Source organism: Pipistrellus kuhlii, unplaced genomic scaffold (assembly GCF_014108245.1).
Source record: "Pipistrellus kuhlii isolate mPipKuh1 unplaced genomic scaffold, mPipKuh1.p scaffold_m20_p_1, whole genome shotgun sequence".
Classification (NCBI taxonomy): domain Eukaryota; kingdom Metazoa; phylum Chordata; class Mammalia; order Chiroptera; family Vespertilionidae; genus Pipistrellus; species Pipistrellus kuhlii.
The window spans coordinates 53,847,781-53,870,107 of NW_023425404.1; the positions used below are offsets into that span (position 1 = coordinate 53,847,781).

A 22,327-nucleotide genomic window follows, 5' to 3' on the forward strand; every position below is an offset into this window, starting at 1 on the left:
AAGCAGGTGGCACATGACTAGCAAATATTGTTAAGGTTTTTAGTCTTTGCTTTAATGTATCAATTGTTCATACCGTATCATTAAGTGCTCAACTATCCTCATTATTTCCTGAAAACAGAAAATAAACTTTGACTAAGTTGTATGTGTTTGTTGTGATAGAGAAGTTGTGTATGTGACTATTTAGCCTAATGCTGTTTTCCTGAAAACTACCTTAAAAACTGCCTGTATAAGATGGAAGGTAGAGGGGAAAGGCAGTGCTGTATTTATTATATTTATTTCTTTTGAATTAAAAAACAAACAAATAGGAAATCATTGCAGTCCATTGAAAGCTTGGCTCAACTGCCCATTGTCTCTATATTGATTTTTAATGTAGTGTCAAAGCTTGTAATTCACAACGGGGTGAATTTAATGTGTATTTTAGTTATATGTGTGTTGACTGATAGGAGAAGCAAAAGAGGCAGATCAATATTCTCGACACACCGGATTTTCAGTGTAAATATAATTTGAGAACTGTAAACCACTTCCAAGAGAAGGCATAGCCCTGGCGGATGTGGCTCTGTTTGTTATGAAACCTGGACATTTGCATTATAGCTGACAAAAAGATTAGTCTGAGTAAACACTTTTTGTGCCCTTGCCTCATGCCTTGCCACTCTAGTATCTGTGTGCCTAGTGTGGCTTTTCTCAACTCCATGCCTTAAGAATCATTCAGCCTGCACACTTAGATCTAAGTTTCTAGCCATGTGGCCCATTGTTAGGGGAAAACAACACAGACATTTATAATTTAGCCCAATGCTGTCATGTTATTGGTGTGAAAAATCAAGATTGGGGGTCAGGGGGGAAGTGACTTATTTGGGCATGGACAGTTCTAACAAGACCCCAGGTCTTGCCACTTTTTCCATGAGTATCCTTTTCTTCTTGGGCTGCCTTCCCAGTAGGAAGGAAGTGGCCCTGCAAAATTCCCTGCTGAGTCTTACCGTTTTTGGCAGCTAAAATATAGATTCCCATTTCTAAAGATATATTGTATAGTGTTTCCCTGTGAGAGGAGGGATATTGCTTTGAATTGTCTCTTCAGCCTGAGATTTGGAGAAATTGTGTCTTTCCTCTGTGTCTTGTACTGCCTCACTGAGCGCTTACCTTTGAGACGAGAGGGGCAATCCTTGGCTGAAATAACCTAGCCCAGGGGACTTCCCTCAGTGCCTGTGAGGGCAGGTGTGGTCTAATTATCAAGTCCGGTGATAACTGTGCAACAGTTAATGAATTGGATGACTTGTCTCTAAATTACTTTGGAGACTTACAAGTGATTTATTTTAGTTAATGGGTTGGAGCAGCTGCCAAGGAGCAAGGCAGTAGGGATGGGTTTAGTTTTATTTAGAATTCTCTGTTCCTCCTTACCCCCTCTTTACCTGGTTTGCTTTGGAGACCATCCTGGTTTATAAAAGGACACAGTCACTTTTTTTACTGTGGAATTAGCAGGAAAGCATTCGACAAACAGAGCAAGTGCTACCATGTTTCCCCGAAAATAAAACATCCTCTGAAAATAAGACCTACTTACAGGTTTCCTTCTGAGTGAAATATAAGGTATCCCCTGAAAATAAGGCTCCCCCAGGCTCTGTCTCAGAATGAAAATTAATTTACCGTAAACTGGTCACTAGGGCCGCCCCGACTTGCGTCTAGCAACCAATGACGTTACACGGAGTCCTGACATCACCGCTGTGTGGAGGTGGAGCGGAGGTCGGAGTGAGCAGTGAGCGCGGGGCGGGAGAGAGGAGGAGACTTTCGCAGATGCGTGTAGAAGAAAAGGAGGATTAGAGCGGACTGGATGCGGCGAAGGTGGTGAGTGCTGGTCTGTCTCTGGTGACACTACCTGATGCTCGCAGCCGCCCTCATGATGACTGAAGGTTCTCAGTCAGTGGCAGACCCTGCTCCAGCCCAGATCCAGGCCCCAGCAAGCCCAGCGACAGTCCCCAGGCAGGCCCCAGGGGGTAAATGTCTGATAAAGGGGTAGGGGGGATGTCTGGTGAAGGTGTTCAGTGACACAGGGGTGGAGAGAGGAGGATCATTTAAAATGACCCAGCAGGATCAGAGGGGGCAATCAAAATGACACAGGAGGATCAAAAGAGGTTACTAAAATGGTAATCCCCCCTCTGATTCTCCTGTGCCATTTTGATTCACCCCTCTGACCCCCCCCCCCCCGTGTCATTTTAAATGATCCCCCTCCCCCTACCTTGATACCCCAATTCCTTTTTTTTACCCCTAGAAATGAGCGCAAAAAAGAAAAAGCTACTCTGTGGAGTACAAGAAAGGAATCGTGGAAGACTCTTGGGGCCAAAATCTTACTACTTTCTGCAAAGGGAAGATGCTGAGTATCCGATTGGTCCGAAAATGGCGAGCAGAGAAGGTAACCTCATAGAACAAGTGGACAAGGGAAATGCTAAGAAGCGCAAGTGTGGAGCAGGTCAGCAACCATTATTTTCCGAGCTGGAAGACCTGATCTGTGAATGGTTTGTTGACAGGAGAGCAGAGGCTTTGGTTGTGAATAGGGCTCAGATTCAAGAATTTGCCCTTGCAATGGCACCACAGTTTGACATAGCCACCGAAGACTTCAAAGTATCACAACACTGGCTGGATAATTTCCTTCAGCGAAGTGAACTGTCTTTAAGAAGATCTACAACATTGTTTAGGTTGGAAGATACTCAAGTTATTAAGTGAGCACTTGCATTCAAGTCCTTTATTGATGGTGCTGACTTCTCTAAATACAATCTTTCCAACATGATTGCTATGGATGAAACTGCAGTGTTTATGGGCCAATCATCTCAAATGACAATTGAACAGCGGGGTGCCTCCTTAGTGTACATTCCCTCCACTGCTTATGAAAGTGCACGTGTTTCCTGTATTTTGGCAATTCGTCTGGATGGCACTAAAATCCCACCTTTAATCATTTCTAAGGGCAAGAAGGAAAAGATTGAATGTGTTTTGGGCGTTTTTATTCTTGAAACTGAAAAAGCCTGAGCCACACAAGCAGTTTTAAGGAAGTGTGTCAATTTAATTCTGCCGCTTGTTATGCGAGGGAGCCAAAGAGGTCTGCTAGTCTGGGATGCAGCCAGCACTCACCACACTAAAGACATGAAGACATTTCTTCACGAAAGAAAAATAGATCAGATAATGATTCCCGCAGGAATGACTGCCTATCTCTAGACTCTTGATATTGCAATAAACAAGCTATTCAAAGACAATTTGCACATGGAAATTAATGACTACATTGAAAATAGAATGGAGAGAAATCAGCGTGGAAACTTTGTGAAACCTAAACTGCAAGAAGTTGTGACTTGGGTGAAGAATTCATGGGAGAAAATCACTGACAGTTGCATTGCAAATGCACTGCGAGCAGGCTACCTTGACAAGAAGTACTCATTTAAAGACAGTGCTATTGCTAAACATGAGAGATTTGGTCCACTGATTCTGAAAGAAATGGAGTCACAAGAAATTCACCAGGAAATTCAGGAATTGGATTGTTATGATGATGTTCCAGAAGATGATGACATGATTGTCATTGAATAAATGAGTAAATTCTTGATACTGTAGAATTCACAGTTTGTCTGATTTGTGTTGACAACTACCGTACTATCGTACCATATACAGGTAATACATTTCCTTTATTTTCATTTAACAATAAATGTGTATCATATTCTTCTTTATGGAAAAATAAGACATCCCCTGAAAATAAGACCTAGCACATCTTTGGGAGCAAAAATTAATATAAGACACTGTCTTATTTTCGGGGAAACAGGATGGAGGGTTTGTTGATTCCCTTGGAGAGGATGCAGTGACTGGGTCTTCTTTTCAAATGCTTTTAGTAGTTGTTACTGAAGTGATGTTTCCTAGACTGGTCAATCCTTTGGGGAAACAGAAACAGGTCAGTCAGGAAGAGTAGATTTGATAGGAAAGAATCAGGAACTTAGAACTATTTGTTAGAGGGAAGGAAAACCGTATTGTTAGCAGGCAGTTTGAAGTTTGAGTCAATGACTTCTGACCTGTGAAGTTTGAGCAAAAACCTAAAATGTCCTTGATTATGTAGCAGCTACTGCTTGTTCCATACTTAGTATACATCCTCCTATTTTTCCTCATTTAAAGGACCCTTATTTTGTCTAGGGCCACAGTATGCCAGATAAAAATACCTTAGAGACCCCCTTGCAACTAGGGGTACCCATGTTAGCCTAGGTCTCCCCAGCTAGTTGTAAGTGGAAGTTGACTGGGTGAGCCTCTGGGAATGCCATTTTTTTTTTCCCCAGTGAAAAGGATCAGGCAAAGCTGTGGCTTGCCTTTGCCCTTGGCCCTGGCCCTGGCCCTTTCCGCCTAGTAAATTAGTGCCATGCCTAGGGATGGAATGACCATCTTACAGTTATGAGGACACAAGCCACATGCTCAGATTGGCAGAGTAGGAAGCTAGATGTCTGGATCCTTGCCTTGATGACTTGGAACAACTGTTCCAGTCTTCTTTTGGACCTTAGGTTACATGAAACAAACAAACAAGCAAACAAAACCCTTTCTTAGTTTAAGGTCTTGTAGTTGGATCTCTGTTGTATAAAGTCAAATACAACTTTGGGAAACTGCTGGCTAGGTGGTCCTTATACATGGTATTTATAATTAAAATCTAAGCCAATAGACAGTTCAACTTACAGAGTTGGACATTTTAGATACAGAGAGATTTCCATCCCTGTTAGATTTGTTTTGTTGGAAGATATAGAAACTTGCCAAACGGCGTTCTGCCTAGAGCAGTGCCTAGCAGCAGTCAGGGATTATGCACACTGCCGCCCGGTGTGGAGTAAGGATTACTTCAAAAGTCACAGCAGGTAGCCCCTAGCTGGTTTGTCTCAGTGGATAGAGTGTTGGCCTGTGGACTGAAGAGTCCTGGGTTTGATTTCGGCCAAGGGCGTGTACCTCCGTGTTTCTTATCTCTCCCTCTCCCTTTCGCTCTCTCTAAAAATGAATGGAAAAAATATCCTCAGGTGAGGATTAAAAGAAAAGAAAAGAAAAGAAAAGAAAAGAAAAGAAAAGTCAAAACAGTACGGAGCCAGCATTAGTGTGACTCCCTTGTCTTAAGGGGGATGAGCCCTAAGGGCATGATTGCTTTTTTCCTTTCTCCTTATTTTACTAAAATGGAAAGTACTTCTTTATAATTAGTCCATTAGAAGTGCCAGCAAATGTGTAATAAGTCTGTTGGTTTGGGAAGTTAGAGAATTTAAATTTAGATCAAACCTATGTCCAGAAATAATGGTGTGATTTCTCACCTGAAGAGAGGATCAGTGTTGCATCAAATACTAAGTCTACAATTTTACAACCATATCTCCCTCAAACTTGCCATTTAGTCTTCGTAAAGGTTCTCTATAGCTTTTGCTCAGGATGAAACAAAAACTTTTTTGTTCCTGAATGAGAGGATCAAGAAAATCAGGATAATTACATTGCTGACATTTGTCACTTGAAACCATGGAGCTGCTCCTTCCTCACATCATCTGTGCGGACCAGGAATGCTTTGAAGTCTCATCCCTCATTTCAGTACTTTGCGTGAACAACTTGGCAGTACTTCTCAGGAAAACAATCCATCTCAGGCTCTCTGCCCAACTTTTTGAAAAGCATGTTGAGAAAACAAATAGTTAGCTGCAGTAATTTGATTTTGTCATATTATAAACTTTTTCCCCCCCCCCAACATTGGGTTAAATCTAGGAGGCATATTGTGTCATCTATTGTAGTGAATAAAGCAGTGTCTGTTTTGGCATAAAGGTGAATTTTCTTTTACTCACTGTGAAAATATCAGTACAGATCCTAATGCACCTTTTCCAATTTTCATAATAGCTTCCCCAAAGAAAGTTATTAAAGAAAAACCTTGTCTTTAGATTGGGTTTTTGGTAATATTAGAACAGAGTTTTTTAAGTTCTTTTCCCTCTGCTATGTTCCATTCCTAGGCTAACTGATATGCCTATTCTGCGCATCATTGATTTCATTTACTGTGAAACAAACCACATGCTACTGCACATATGATTGTAATTATTCTTCCACATTGCATACCATTGATGTGCAATGCCCATCATTTTATTTGTTATTATCCTGGTTTCTGGTTTTATAGTGTTTTTTTTTTTTTTTTTTTTTTTAATAGAGTAATCTTTATTTGTTTTATATGAGGAATGTAACTTGGAGTAATGCCTCTGTAATTTTGGTTTATTTTCTGCCCTTAGTGAGAAAATAAGCCGATTTCATATGGGAAATCATTATTTTATATTTGATTTGGAAAAACTTAGGAAGTTTGATAGGGAGGCTACTATGCAGTTTTTGAAATTCAGTTTGAAAATGATGTGAAAGCTTTGACTGCTTCAAGCTGCTCTTTGATAAGGGCTTGTGACAGAAACACACTTAAAAATGGGCTAATTGTCTACGTGATCAAAACCTTATACAGCCCTTGGCTGCGGGGCCAGATGCAGTGGGGGCCAAATATGGCGGGGATCTCCGTTTTCCGTATCCAGCACGGAAAGAGAGATGAACAAACTGGTTCTAAGTGGAGGATGCCAGGGATTGAGAAATAATAGAAAGAAAGAAAGAAGACGCAGAAATAGATTTAAAACTGGGAGCTGGGTGGGATGCTATTTTCTCTAATGGAGACACACAACGATGAGGACGATGACCATGACGACGACGACCCCTCCCAGTGCATTTATTTTATACCCCCAATACCAGGAGGTATCACCAACTTATTTGCATTCTTAAGTAGGCCCTAGCATCCCTGATTTAAATATGTAGTCTTGCCCCTACCGACACTTAGGCTGATATGAAGTCAGAACTGATAACATGTCCAGCCTTATTGGGGAAGCATGTTCCCAGGGCATGGTTCTGCCTATCGCCCTGAGTTCAGCTGATGATAATTAAAGAAAATGCCCATGTGCCTTCCCAGGCGCTGTCTACACTTGGCAGTTGATTGGACTTCCTTCACTTGTGTGAAATCATTTCCCTTACATATTTATATTATTGGACTAGAATAAGGCTCATTGTTTCTGTTTAAAATATAATTGAGTTCCAGTATTTTTGTTGCTATTTTCATTATATATTTATGCCTTAATGAACACGTTTGAACTATCTATTCATTTGTGTGAACTGGGGATAAAAGGTAACACATTAATAACAGTGAAAAGTGCAAATTTATTTTTTGTTGTTATTTTTCTTAATCCTCATCCAAGAATATTTTTCCATTGATTTTTAGAGAAAGTGAAAGGGAGGGAGAGAGACACACAGAGAGAAACATCGATATAAGAGAGACATCAACTGCTTGCATGCACCCTGACCTGGGCCCAGGATTGAGCCTGCAACTGAGGTACCTGCCCCTGACCAGAATTGAACCAGCAACCCCTCAGTCGCTCTATCCACTGAGCCAAACCGGCCAGGCCATAGTGCAAATTTTATTAACAAATAGCAACACATAAAGGTTCCAAAGTATGTTAGCAGGGACCAACTGCACCAAATATTGTTTTTAAAGAGTATGGTGTGTGTGGAAACACAGCACTATTTAATTATTAAGAACATAACAGGAATGCCATAAAAAATCCTAATCACTTTTGCATTTCAATTTTTTAAGGCATATATGAATAAAAAACTCTTTTCTCCCAAACTGCCAAATTGTTACTAGACCATTTGAATGATTGATTGCCTAAGAATCCTATTGACAAAGTAGCTTATGTTATACCTTTTATCTTTATTTATTTATTTATTTATTTATAAAATAGATTTTATTGATATTTTTACAGAGAGGAAGGGAGAGGGATAAAGAATTAGAAACATTTATGAGAGAGAAATATTAATCAGCTGTCTCCTGCATACCCTTTACTGGGCATGTGCCTGCAACTGAGGTACATGCCCTTGACCAGAATGGAACCTGGAACCATTCAGTCTGTAGGCTGATGCTCTATCCACTGAGCCAAACCAGTTAGGGCTATGTCATACCATTTAATAGGAAGTTTCTAAGTTTGTCTATTTGCTATTACACATTAACTGAGTACTAACTGTGCCAACTATTTTATTAGGTGCCGAAGGTAGATAGATAAACAAGATATAGTCCTTTACCTTAGGGAATTAGTTCATAGTCTTTTGGGAAGGACAGAAATATAAATAAATAGTTACTCATTGTGCTAAGTGTAATGCTGGAGAGATGTCAGTGAGAGGCACACCACGGAACATGGAAATCACAAGTAGTTCAGAGTGCCTGTGCATAAATCACAAGGCAGAGCGTGGTGAAAGGTGAGGCTGGAGGCTGGATCCCACAAAGCTGAACATGGCTGGATAGAAGCTTGGTATTTATCCTCTAAGCCTCAGGGAGCCACAGGATGGTTTTAAACGGGGCAGGGACAGGTGAAGGTTTATATTTTAGTAAGATCATTCTGTTAGCTGTTTGAAGGATGGACTTAATGGGATAAGCTTAGAAGCAGGAAGACCAATTTGAAATTGTTGTAGAATTCTAGGTAAGATATATTGAGGGTATGGCGATGAGCTGGTGATAAATTCAAGAAATATAAGTGCTAGAATAGTTAGGACTTGATGATAGACCAGATATAGAGATGAATGAAGGTTGAGTTAAGGTAGAGTTGAAGATGATGCTGAGGTCTCTAGATTGGGTATCTGTGGTGGTGCCATCAATAAAGAGAGATATTGAGTTCAGGGGGAGAAGCAGGTGGGATAAAGTAGGGTGTATAAGAGATAAGGTATTAAGTTTGGTACAAGTTGAGGTGCTGTGGAATACCCAGTTAGATATAAGAATCTAAAGCTTGTGGGTATAAATATCCTCAGAGTAAAGGACTAAACCATGAGAGTGTGGATAAGTTCACCTAATGAGAGTATGTTGAGAGGGCATTTTAACAAGCAAGTTAAAGAGGAGTTCCATGAAGATGACAGTGAAGGAATGGTCCCAGATGTGGGAGAACTGCGGCAATGAAGTGGCCCAGACACAACGGGAGCAGAGAGTTTGTAGATGGGAGTGATGGATGACATCAAACCCAGCAGGGAAAGACTACAACAACAACCAATGAATTGGCAAATAAAAAGGGACCTATAACTTGGGAGAGAATATTTTCAAGAGTAGTAGCTGTAGATTATCCAGAAGTATATGGAAGGTAAAAAAGTAAAGAGAGAGTAAGTTTCTTCCTTAAGCTGTGGTCAAAGTTTAAGATTTCCTAGTCAGAGAAAGTTATTTTTTTTAAAGGTTTTGTTGACTTTTAGAGAGAGAGAGAGAGGTAGGGAGAGGGAGAAAAAGAAACAGATCCACTGCCTCCTGCTTACCACCTACTTGACATTGAGCCTGCAACCCAGGCATGTGCCCCGAGTAGGACTCGAACTGGCAACGTTTCGGTTCACGGAATAATGCCCAACCAATGGAGCCACAATGACCAGGGCCAAATAAATTATGAGTGATGATAAAGTTGAGGATATTCACTGTGTGACTGAGTGAAGCAAAGAGAAATTCAGGTTCATTGAAGTTGATGGGTATAAGAATTGTAGGTCTGGCCACCTGGATGGCACTTTGAAATTATCCTTACCGGGTAATGGTAAGGACTGTGAGTCAGGTGTTAAAACCTTCAGTGAATAAGGAGTTACCTGGAGGCTTACAGATGACAGAAACAAAGACAGAGTGAAAGGAAGTATAGCCAGATGATAGGAGCTTTAAAGGAGCCAATGTTTACATAAATGTGGAAGGGCAGAATCCTAGGTGTAGGAGTGGGGAGTGAGGAATCTAATGACCCAATTCCCAGCCTGAGGAGCAGTGCATAGGAGAGTGAACAGTATCAGTGGAGAAGGCCCAAGGCAGCAGGGAATAGTCTTTGAAGTAGGTAGGCTATTGTCAAGTGTTGGTCCTGCCAATAGAATAGAAGAGCCAGAGGGTACAGTAAGAGGTGAGTAAAGGAAAGGGATTAAGGAGAACAAGGTCAGGAAGGGAAAATCTTGAACAATATGGGGATGAGAGTGTAAAAAGAGAGTACGATTTTAGATATACGACAAGGATGTGAAACGTGGTGGAATTAACTGCCTCAAGATTTCAATAGATTTGAGGGATAAAGTTGCTTTATGTGTGTCTTAACTGGTTTGGCTCAGGGGATAGAGCAGACCCAAGGGTACTGGTCAATTATAGTCAAAGGCATATATCTTGATTGCAGGCTCCTCCCCAGCCCGGGCCCTGGTCAGGGCTTGTGCAGGAGGCAACTGATCAATATGTTTTCTCATTGATATTTCTCTGTCTTTCCCTCTCTCTTCCACTCGCTCTAAAAATCAATGGAGCCCTAGCTGGTTTGGCTCAGTGGATAGAGTTAGGCCTGTGGACTGAAGGGTCCTGGTTTCAGTTTTGGTCAAGGGCACATGCGGGGGTTGCAGGCTCAGTTCCCAGTGTAGGGTGTGCAGGAGGCAGCCCATCAGTGATCCTCTCTTATCATGGATGTTTCTAGCTCTCTCTCTCCCTCTCCCTTCCTCTCTGAAATCAATAAAAAATATTTTAAAAACCAATGAAAAAAATATCTTTGAATAAGGATTAAAAAAAAAGTTGCTTTATGTGCAACTAAAAATCAGCTGATGATCATTGATTGTACCAGTCAGAGTTGTGTTGCTTCTGTGACTATATTCATCCAATATCACAGAAAGAGGTTGGTGGTCTTTTCCATGAAGCATTCCCATAATTGTTCAAGGCTTTAGCACTGGACAGAGAGCTAAGAAATTGGGATTTAGTTTTAGCTCTGCCTCTAACCTGCTTTGTGGTTTTGGGTTACTCAACCTTTCCTCATTTTCAAAGTGAAGAGATACCAGGTGGTCTCTGAGACTGCAGGTTGATTCTATCTGTCCTCTAGTTTTCTATAGTACTCAATAATTTCTCACTCCAGTCTCAACCAAGGTGGACCACCTTTCAGGCATAGCCTCATACATATATATATCCAGCAATGCCTGTTCCAATTTTCCCCTATTTGTGACCCTCACGGAGGACTGTGCCCTCAGAGCCAAAACACACAGGGACTTATTGAGTGTTCTGCTCACAGAACTTCAAAGGATAGCCCTTCAGCAAGTAGCCAGCCTTCTCTAACTCACTTGAGTCATTCACTTTTTGCCTTTCTCTTTTTTGGTTTAATGGTGAGCTTTACTATCCAATGATCTTCAAAGTGGTTTCATAACTAAAGGCAAGAAGTATTTGTAGTGAGGGAAAACACACCTGTTTAATTTTTTTGAATACCTCTATCAGGAAATACTGCATGTATAGTGGAAAGAGTATGGATTTGGGAACCAGGAGGATGGTTTCAGTATACCTGTAACTTAGTTCATAGGTGGATGATAATTTGGTAAATGGCAATGATATTTAGAAAAGTATTTGCTTACATTTAATGGGGGCACCTGTTGTGTTTTTCTGCATTTGGATTTGGGTTAACATGATATTAAGTGAGTGTATATTTAGGGATGTTTACTTGAATATATATATATATGTGTGGATGGGGTGAGAGGAGAAGATAAACCTATTCTATCTTAGCTTTTGTTCTCTACCTTGTTTTTATGTTACCTGGCAACAGTAACTTTGATAAAAGAGATATCTCCAGGCCCAATGAAACAACAAACTAAAAAAATAAAAGAAGAGAAAATATAAATAGCACTGAGGACCAACACGGATTTCTGTTAGGTGTTCTCAGTCCTTGAATTTTCTTGTGAGACTTTTGTTTTATTAAGAAAAATAGGATAGCCCTTCCTGGTTTGCCTCAGTGGATAGAGTGTTGGCCCTCAGACTGAAGGGTACTGGGTTTGATTCTGGTTAAGGGCATGTTCCTTGGTTGTAGGTTCAATCCCTGCCCCTGTTCAGGGCACATCCGAGAGGCAACTGAATGATATGACGCTCTCTCATGGATACTTCTCTCTCTGTGTCTCTCCTCCTTCCTTCCATTCTCTCTAAAAGTCAATGGGAAAATATCCTCATGTGAGGGTTAACAAAACAATAATAATAATAATAATAACAATAACAACAACAACACACACACACATACACAAGAAAAATAAGATAAAATCAAATCAAACAGATAAGACAGCCAAAGTCTAGAACTGGAAAATATGACTCTATTTGTGAATTGAAGAAATAGTTGTTGCTCTGGCTGGGTGGCTCAGTTGGTTGGAGTGTAGTCCTGTACAATAAAAATTTGTGGGTTTGATCCCCATTTGGGGCATGCATGAAAGATAACTGATCAATGTTTCTCTCTCACATCAATCTTTCTCTCTCTTTCCCTTCTTCTCTCTCTAAAATTAGTAAAACATATCCCTTGGTGAGGATAAACAAATAAAATATATTTGCCTTATTTTATAAAAAAAGAAAAGAATGAATTATTCCTTCAGTCCCCCATCCTCAAGACTACCCGAGGGGATAAAAAATACCATGATCCATTACTGTTAGAGTATCTACCTGGCAACTACAAAAGTTTCCCAGCAGAATGTAAGTTAGTAAAATATGCTAGTTTTGATGAGAGACTTAATAGGCCATCCTACATAATAAAGAGGTAATATGCAAATTGACTATCACTCTAGCACACAAGATGGCTGCCCCCATATGGATGACAAAATGGCTGCCATAAGATGACCAGCAGGGGAGGGTAGTTGGGGGTGATCAGGCCAACAAGGGAGGGACCAGACCTGCAGAAGAGGGCAGTTAGGGGTGATTGGGCCTGCAGGGGAGGGCATTTGGGGGTGATCAGGCCTGCAGGGGAGGGCAGTTGGATGGGATCAGACATGCAGGGGAGGGCAGTTAGAGGTGACTAGGCTGGCAGGGGAGGAAGTTAGGGGCAACTAGGCTGGCAAGGGAGGGAAGTTAGTGATGACCAGGTTGGCAGGGGAGCAGTTAGGCTCTGATCAGGCTGGCAGGGGAGTGGTTAAGGGGTGATCAGGCTGGCAGGCAGAAGTGGTTAGAAGCAATCAAGCAGGCAGGCAGGTGAGCGATTGGGAGCCAGAGATGTCCGACTGCCACCAGGATCGGGCTTAAACAGGCAGTTGGACATCCTTTAAGGGGTCCTAGATTGGAGAGAGTGCAGGCTGGGCTGAGGGGTACACCACCCCCATGCATGAATTTTGTGCACCAGGCCTCTAGTTCTATAATAATAGTAATAGCAATAGAAATTAAAGTATAAATATTAACATGAACATAAATACCATTAACATTATATCTTAAGCACTAAATGGATGGTAGAAAACCATTTTGAGAACTGCAGTCCACACTGATCTAATAGGATTCTAGAAAATGAGAGGTGTGTGAAATCCAGTTTTATTGGGTTTGAATTATTTTGCTGAAGAGAGTGCCAGTAATGAGATTTCCTACCGGTAAGTTCAAAGGGGAAATAGATTCCTGCAATTCTCTCTTAATGGATTGTGGCATCTATTACTTATTTTACATGTTTAATATCCATTTTAAATGTATGTTAGTAGGACCATAAAGGGGTCATAGGTGTGTATGAAAACTGAAGCATTTATTTTTATTCCACTGTCTAGTACTATTCCTTGTTTTAAAAAATACTCTTTTAAAAAGTTAAACTTTGGGGGGAATATAGAATTAATTCAAATATTTGCAGAAAATATATGCCAGATAAATCAGTTGATAACACTTGAAAATTGCATGTGTATGTGTGAGAAACTTTTTTGAGTTGAGCAATATGATAATAAGACCATTTTTAAAATCAAAGTTCAGTTTTCAGGATATTTTTACATGTTATCTCATTTTATTTTTTCAACAGACCCTTAAGTTAAAAGGATTTGCATTATAATCTCATTTTATATGTGAAGAAATTGAGTCGGGACTTGACTAAGCTTATAGAGTGGTGGATTGTATGAGACTCTGATGCAGTGGTCTTTCTAATCCTTTATACTACCTATAAATATATAGTTGGTCCCTGAACAGTGTGGGGTTAAGGGTCACCTCCTCATTCAGTTGAAAATCCCCATATAACTTTTGACTCCTTTAAAACTTAAACTCTCTGTCAGTATCCAGGATCCTGGTGGATACAAAATCCACAGAAGTACAAGTCTTCTCTATAAAATGGAATAGATGGTGCACAGAGGTAGCACTCTGCATCAGCAGACTCCCAGCAACAGATTGAAAACAGTACAAGGAAAATCCTCCCTGAATTCAAAAATTCAGACATAGAATGTGGTAGGATTTCACAGTAAAGTCAGTCTGTGAGGGAGAAGTAGTGAGTCCAGACAAGGCAGGGTGTTAGGTTTAACTGGTTTCCCGAATCAGGTTTTCACATCTTTTTAGTGGGTTTTAGTGCAGTTTTTCAAGCCACATTTTAGATGCTCTTCAGTGTGCTCCAGATTGTTGGTTCATGGTAAAGGACTGTTTAAGATTTGCATCCCAAGGAAAATCATGCTACATAAAAATGATCCAAGAATTTTCCCCAAAAAACTTCTTGGATAAAATCTAAAAAATACTATTGCAATTGCGTCTCTTGAAGAAAAACAAACAAACATGATTCTAAAATGTAAACAGATTCACTCAGCTCTTTTGTTGAAGAAAACTTCAGAGTAAGCAAGTTGCTGTCTAATTTTTTGCTGCATGCACTCGCCAGAGGGTAGGGGAGCACTGCCTTCTTTTGCCAGCATCATCTGGGGGATGAAAAGAACTGTTCCACATTGCTGAAGAGGTTCCAGTGCTTCCAGAGAAAGGCAAAGAAAGCCACAAGAAATAAAGTGCTGGACATCCCATTGTGAGTCTTCATAAGAGGAACCACGCCGTTAGCAAGAGGAGAGAGACAAAGACCAAAAGAATGGCCATGACCGTCAAGAATGTTGATGAGTTTGCCCAGAAGGTTCTGGGCAGTGGCATTCTCCAGCCTTTCCAGCTGCACCACCTGCTGCTGCTGCTCCATTTTGGAGATGCGGGTCTGGCACGCCTCCAGGGCCTCCTGGATGTCCCAGGCCCGTTCATAGGACTGATATGCAATTTTCTCTTTCATGCTGGCCAATTCCTGCCTCACATTCAAGAGTTCATTCTGATGGAGCTCTGTTAGATCATTTAGTTGTTCTTCTAATCGTTCACATCTCTATCGCTCTTCCTTCAAGGGCTGCATTATTAATGAATAGTCCCTCTGATAATGTTCCTTGCAGGTCTCAAAGGCTTCCTGGCCTGGGTTTCCTGGATCTCCTGGATCTCGTGTAATAGTGCATCAGATCCTAAGCTCTGCGTGTCAGAGTGTTTGTTTTGGAGCTAGGTGCTCCTATAGTGATGCCTCCAGGAGTGATGTTGGCTCCTACTGAGCCTGAAGTGTCATTAGAACAATTTTCTTCACTACCATATTTTAGGCTCGACCAAAAGTTTGGAATCACTCCCAAAACTTTCCCATTATCCACCTGCCCTTCTTCTAAAGAGTCGTTCAGGTTAGAGATGTTATCTGCACTGCTTCATTAATTCATTGAATTAATGAAGTGATCTCTCTGGGCTTTGAGACCACTGCCCCTGCTGCTAAATGAGTTGCCTGGGAGAAACTGGAAAGTCCACCTTTGACACTGCCTACCACCCCTTCCCTGAAGCCAATCACCTTCACTCCCACATCCTTCAAACCCTGGTGCATGTCCCTGAAGACCTCCTTTGGCTGCCGGGGGATTCCATTCTGCCCACTTCTCAGAGCTTTCTGTGTTGGTGCTCAAGCTTCTTTTGTAGCTGGAGGATGGTCTAGGCAGATTTTTGATTCTTCTCAAAGACCTGTTTGATGCGGGCAGCCTGATGCTTATTTGTGCTGTGGGTAAGCCTCAAGTACTCAGCAGCGTTGTCATCACGGGCTGTTTGTGCAATCTTGATTTGTTCTGTGAGCTTCAGGATCTTCTGCTACATAACAGCCTTTGCACACTGAGGGCCTGGGGTTCCATCCACAGAGTCTGTGTGGATGCTGCCATCAGTGCTGGAGGCCACTGCACTGGAAGTCTGGGCGAGGCTGCTTACTTTTAACTGCTCGATCCGCTCTACAGTTGCCTCATCCCCTGGAAGACATGCAGCAGCAGCAGCAGCAGCAGCACAAGCTATTTCCATAACAGCAGAGCTGGTAGGAGCATCAGTAGTAGATAAAGACTTGCATAACAGTTGCCATCTCCTGGCCAGATTTCCTGTTGATTTGGGGACTTCCCTTTGGGGAGTCTGGCTTGCCCTGCCTACTATGCAAGCTCATCCCTCCTTCATCTTGAGTGGCACTCAGATCTGTTGCAGGACACAATTCAGAGCTGTGGGGTGTGTGGGGACACCATCAGTCTCTGCTTTCCAGATCCATTTCAGGTTCTGGACCTGCCTGAATTTGTTACACATCATGTGGAGACACAGATGACCTCCTGCGCGGGTGGGGGAAGAGATGCTTCAAGCCTTGGCCAATCACATTAATGTTCTTCAAAGCATTGTGGGTCATTTTAGACAACTTTTGTTCTGATTCTGCCTGCTTTCTGGCCTCTGCATCTTGGGATTTGCCTCCAGGATCAGGGTCCTCATATAACTGTTCACTGCCCGAAGGCTCCATCAGTAGACTTAATATGTTTATTTGCAAACTCAAAAATTTTAAACACACCAAGACTGTCAAATTAGATAGGCATTTGCTTCAATAGTAACTACACATGCAGCTGTGAGATGGAGGCTTAATGACTATATAATGCTTTATCTCTCTTCCTCAAGCACTTCTAAAGTATACAGGAATCCTTTTAGGAAAAGCAGGAAGGAGGGAAGGAGCAGCCAGTGTCTCTACCAGCAAAGTCTCTTGAGTTCAGGAACCGGCTCCTGCCGCTGCAGCCTCAATGCTTGATCCATTCCCCCTCCTATCCCTCCCCTAGGTTTTTATTATTTTTTAATTTTTAAAAATATATTTTATTAATTTTTTACAGAGAGGAAGGGAGAGAAATAGTTAGAAACATCCATTAGAGAGAAACATCGATCAGCTGCCTCCTGCACACCCCTTACTGGGGATGTGCCTGCAACCAAGGTACATGCCTTTGACTGGAATTGAACCTGGGACTTTTCAGTCCACAGGCTGACCCTCTATCCACTGAGCCAAACTGGTTTCGGCCCCTAGGTATTTATTTTTTTTTTAAATTGACATATAAGTGAACCTGTGCAGTTCCAACCCATATTGTTCAAGGATCTACTGTATGGTGTTGAAAAGCTAAATATTTATGAATGATTAACTTTACTTATGTGTGAGAACATATGTATTTTTCCAGGAATGCCTTTAAAATGTCAACTCTAAGAGAGATGAAAACATTTGTCCATCTAGTGTGTATTCTGCAAAGACATTTCTCTGAAAACAAACCTTTTCAAACAAAGTATGATACAATAGACATTGAAATTCTTTAAAAAAATATATATTTTATTGATTTTTTACAGAGAGGAAGGGAGAGAGATAGAGAGCTAGAAACATCGATGAGAGAGAAACATCGACCAGCTGCCTCCTGCACACCCCCCACCGGGAATGTGCCTGCAACCAATGTACATGCCCCTCACCAGAATCGAACCTGGGACCGCTGAGCCAAACCGGTTTCGGCGACATTGAAATTCTTATTGTCATAGTAACCTAATATGTTTTCAGAAATGGTTGATTTTACTTTTATCAGGTTCAAAAGGGAGGTGTCACCTCCTATATTTAGGAATGTAAAACTGACATTGATAGGTGGAAACAAAAGTAAGTCAACCTACAGATGGCAGTATTGGTTGTGTACTGGTTTCCCTTTCTGTTAGTCCATGGTAGACTCAAGTTTGCTGGGCTTGCCCTTAGTTTTGAGGTTAAAAAGAAGCATTCTGTTATTCCAATTTTTATTGGCTTTTAAGAAAGTAAAGATGATAAAAACTGAATAGATGATGATGAATTCTGCAAATGTGCAAGAGATAACTCATTTGACACCAGGGTGTTTCTGAAGGACAAGCTAAGTCATATAACACATGCCAACTACTGTCCCTATGCAGTTAACAGTACACTGAAAGAATGAAAAAAAAGTGATTGATGAGGTAGAAAAACTTTGGAATTTGTTACTCAAGATGGGTTCAATCGGTATTAAAAATGAATGCAATTAGCCTAATATTAATTGTGCAGAAGTGAGGAGAAGACTTGGACTGGTGAAAATGGATAGTTTCACAGGCTTTTGGACTGTTCTCCTTAGCAAATCGTCCATGTGAGGAGTCATTGATGAATGCCTGATGTCATTCTTTAGGGGCATTAAGGAAGGGGGATTATTACCACTACATGTATGTGGCTTAGAAAAAGATGCCCAATTCTAAGGAAAATCAATGAAAAGAAGAAGAAGATGACTTGTGTTAAAGCTTTGTAGTATCACCCACCTATTTGGTTGAAACACATTTAGAGACTGAAAACTTACGGTAAATAAGTCACTTGGGACTTAGGGATATTCTCTTGGGACTTAACCTTTATATAGTAAATTTTGAATTCCTCATGTTGTTATGTTTTACATGGCTAGTTTATTTCCCAGATTTCATTTTCCCCAGTAATTTTAACATCTGGCCTGGAAAATCTTTACATCAGAACAACTTAACAAGGGACATATTTTATCAGTTTAAATGTTGCCATCTGGCTTTGCATTTTTTGCTTGGTAATAAAAGATCTGGTTAATGAATAGATTGCCAAAAGGAGGACCATGAAAATAAAAAAATAAAAACTAAATGAACTTAATGGTAATTGTGGGGGTTGGTTGGCTGGTGATGGTGGTGCAGGTATAAGTTGCTGATAGAAATCAGTGCATCCCACTTGGTTGGTCCACTTGGAGGCAGGCCTTCCATTGACTCTCTTTAGTGAGAAAAACATTAGTGCATGGCTGGTTAGTTTCTCAGAGTGAAGTGCTAATGTACAAAGCAAGAGACGCATGAGACTCAGAGATTCAGTAGTTCTGCATTTGCTGCAGCCAAATGTTGGAGTTTTCATTCCTACTCTGTCATCTTCTTTGAAGTAGTCTTTGAAGACTCTATACCTTCTTACTTGCAGACACCTGGACCAGAAATCTTTCAGTCATATTCGATTTCTCTCTTTACTCCATTCCAAAATCTAATCTGATATAAAGTCCATTTGATTCTACCCCCAAAAATATTTTCCATACTACCTTCCACTCCTTGGTCTAGTCTTTGTCACCTGAGATATAATGGAGTAAAAACTTGGGCTCAGGAGTTGGGCCTGAATTGGGAACCTGATACTCCCACCTACTAGCTTTATGACCTTGGGCAGGTTACCTCTCTGATCCTGATTTTTCTCAGCTAGAAAATGAGGTTAGTACCACTTATCTACCTTGTGAGGTTGACTTGAAGGTTAAATGAGATAATACAAGTACGGTGCTTAGTGTTGAAGAAGTGTTAGCTGTCAGAATCTGCATCTTTATCATGGACTCTTAAATAGTTTCAATTTTTCTGATATTTTCTGTCTACAAACCATTTTCCTACTGTCATGAAACTTTAAAAAATAAAGCACTATTTATATTCTATTATGATTAAACATACACACATTCAGTCATAATAGTAGCAGCAATCCTATATAATAAAGATGTAATATGCAAATGGTCATTACGCCTTGACGCGTAATGACTGACCGTGTAAAGACTGGATCATGGATGAGCAGGAGGGTGGGGCAGGAGCTACAAAGCGGGTGGCAGAGAGCTACAGGAGGGGGCAGGGCAGCAAGCTGGAGGGAGGGGCAGGGTGGAGGGGGGGAGTTACAGGAAGGCAGCAGTGAGCTACTGGCACACATATTTGGGGGCAGGGCTACTAGTAATAACATAATAAAAATCATTTCCTGAGCCAAAACCGGTTTGGCTCAGTGGATAGAGCTTCGGCCTGCGGACTGAAAGGTCTCAGGTTTGATTCCGGTCAAGGGCATGTATCATGGTTGCAGGCACATGGGGGTGTGCAGGAGGCAGGTGATCGATGTATCTCTCTCATCGATGTTTCTAACTCTCTATCTCTCTCCTTTCCTCTCTAAAAAATTAATAAAATATATTAAAAAAAGTCATTTCCTGGTATTTTATTACCTATATGAAGTGTGTCAGTCATAACCTCTAACAGTTGGGTCTCATCTTGCCTTGCCAACTTGATGTTCTATTGTGCCAGTTGTGAGCCTGTGCTCCCCCTTCTCATACTCCTCACCCTCTTGCATACATGCACTTTTAGTTTCTCTCTGTATTTGACTGCATCCTCCTTCCATTTGGAAGGAACATTCCATCTGTCCTAATCTATTCTGCAGGAGGAAGGGAAAGGTATAGAGTCTTCAAGGCCCACCAAGTCAGACTTTATACTTTCTGCAATGTGGTTTTAATCTCATTTATACAACACATTTCTTCCAGCCTTAAAGAGCTTACTGAAACTGACCAGTGCGGCTTGGTGGTTGAGCATCATTCCATGCACCATGAGGACTGGTTTGATTCCTGGTTGGGGCACATATTCAGGTTGTGGGCTCGACCCCCAATAAGGGGTGGGGGCATGCAGGAGGCAGCCAATAAATGATTCTCATTGATATTTCTCTCACTCCCCCTCTCCATTCCTCTCTCTGTAAAAATCAATAAAAACATATTTAAAACATATTTAAATCAACTCATTTTTCTGAGTTTTTTTTTTATGCCTCTGCCATCATCATATTCTAACTTTGGTAATCTTTATTTTTTTCCATAGAGCCCAACTCAATGGATTGTATATTTGCAAGTGCTTAGGAAATAAATGCTGAATTAGATGAAATAATTATAGCTTCATTAGCTCTTGCCCATTTGACAGCAGTTTCATTTGCAGTGCTAATCAGTGTTTATTTCTGAATGCCTTTCCATTTTCGCTTTTGGGTAACTCAGGAGGGATCAGTACATATTAGATGAAGGTAGTTGTTTTGAATACAAAGTGCAATAGGTTAGATTCCCAGGGTGTTCAACTCTTTTGGTTTTTAGTATATCATGTTATAAAAAGATGCCACTCTACCAGGCATTGGACATTTGAATACATAGAAAAGAGTTTGCGCAGATACTCTTGAAATGAAGGGAAAGCTTCATTGAGGGGAGCTTGGAGAAGGGTTTAAAGTGTTTATCCAGAGAGCAGAGAGGAACCACATTAGAGTGTTAGGAAAGGGGCCTGAGGTTAAAGTGATGAGAGGATAACTTTAGCATGTGGTGCACTCTACCTGTTACATACTGTCTGTTAAAGGGAGTGAGACCTGCATTGAGGGAGGGACGCTCTACTGTATTTCTGCAGAAACTAGAGGCCCAGTGCATGAAACTTGTGTATGTGTAGGGTCCCTAGTGGCTGCTGGCTGCCAGCTGCCAGCCAGGGCTTCCCTTCCCTGGCTTCCAGCTGCTAACCGAAGCCTTCCTTCTTTCTGTGGCGCCACCTGGTGGTCAGCGCACGTTATAGTGAGCGATCGAACTCTTGGTCACCAAGTCAAGCTCCCCAGGGGACACTTTGCATATTAGGCTTATTTAAATAGATATATAGACATATAGATATAGATACTTTGTAATGAAACATATTCCTACATCTTTGCTCTCCACCTTACCTTGGTAGTAAGAGATGAAAAGATATTCACAAAGAATGTTTTTTTAGTACTCATTTTTTCTTTATAGAATGTTCCTACCTTTTGATATTATGCTAGATGAGGACTACAAAATAAACATCTCAAAAATTATTTTTGATGCTGCATTAGACCCTAATTTAATATTATTCATCTTGTATGGGCCACTGGCTTGTTGAAAATCTGATGCAAGTTTTGATCTCTTTATAATGTTGAATAGCCTTAAGTAAGAGCAAATTTTGGTACAGTTTTTTTCAGGGATTTTTGAAAATTTAAATTAAAAAATTAATTTAAGAGTTAAAATTAAATTTTGGCAATTGAGATTTCATTCATATAATTTCAAAAGCAGACATAGATATCAGACATCTTATCAAATGTGGCAAAACTTGTCAGTTCTCATTTGATGATCACAAAAATGATATCAGAGCCTTCAGTAGTACTGAATAATCATAAACAAATGTGAATGATTTTACCACAACAGCTGCTACATCTGCTTGAAGGCCAGATGGGTTATTTATAGAATTTTGTGATTTGCAACTAAATGTAGTGGTTCATTGACTTTTAGAAAAGATTCTTAGAACCTATTTGATTCTCACCTCTGTGATTTTTTATTCATATGAATCAGCAAATTCACCAGTAAATCTGCTTTCCTTATCATGGAGAACATCATCACTAATATCACCAGATGGGGTATCAAGTTTAAAAGTTCTTACCTTAGAGAGAATCCAAGATGGCGGCATAGGTATCACCTAACTGCAGCCTCACACACAATTTCAATAAAA

General features: G+C 40.8%; 1 protein-coding gene and 1 pseudogene across 2 annotated transcripts in view; one reads left to right on the forward strand and one right to left on the reverse strand.

The window, feature by feature from the left end:
- GPR176 (G protein-coupled receptor 176) overlaps nucleotides 1-22,327 on the forward strand; it is a 108,496-nt gene that overhangs the window by 26,129 nt on the left and 60,040 nt on the right. The gene's annotated exons all lie outside the window — the stretch shown is intronic.
- Nucleotides 14,516-16,786, reverse strand: LOC118723757 (annotated as a pseudogene).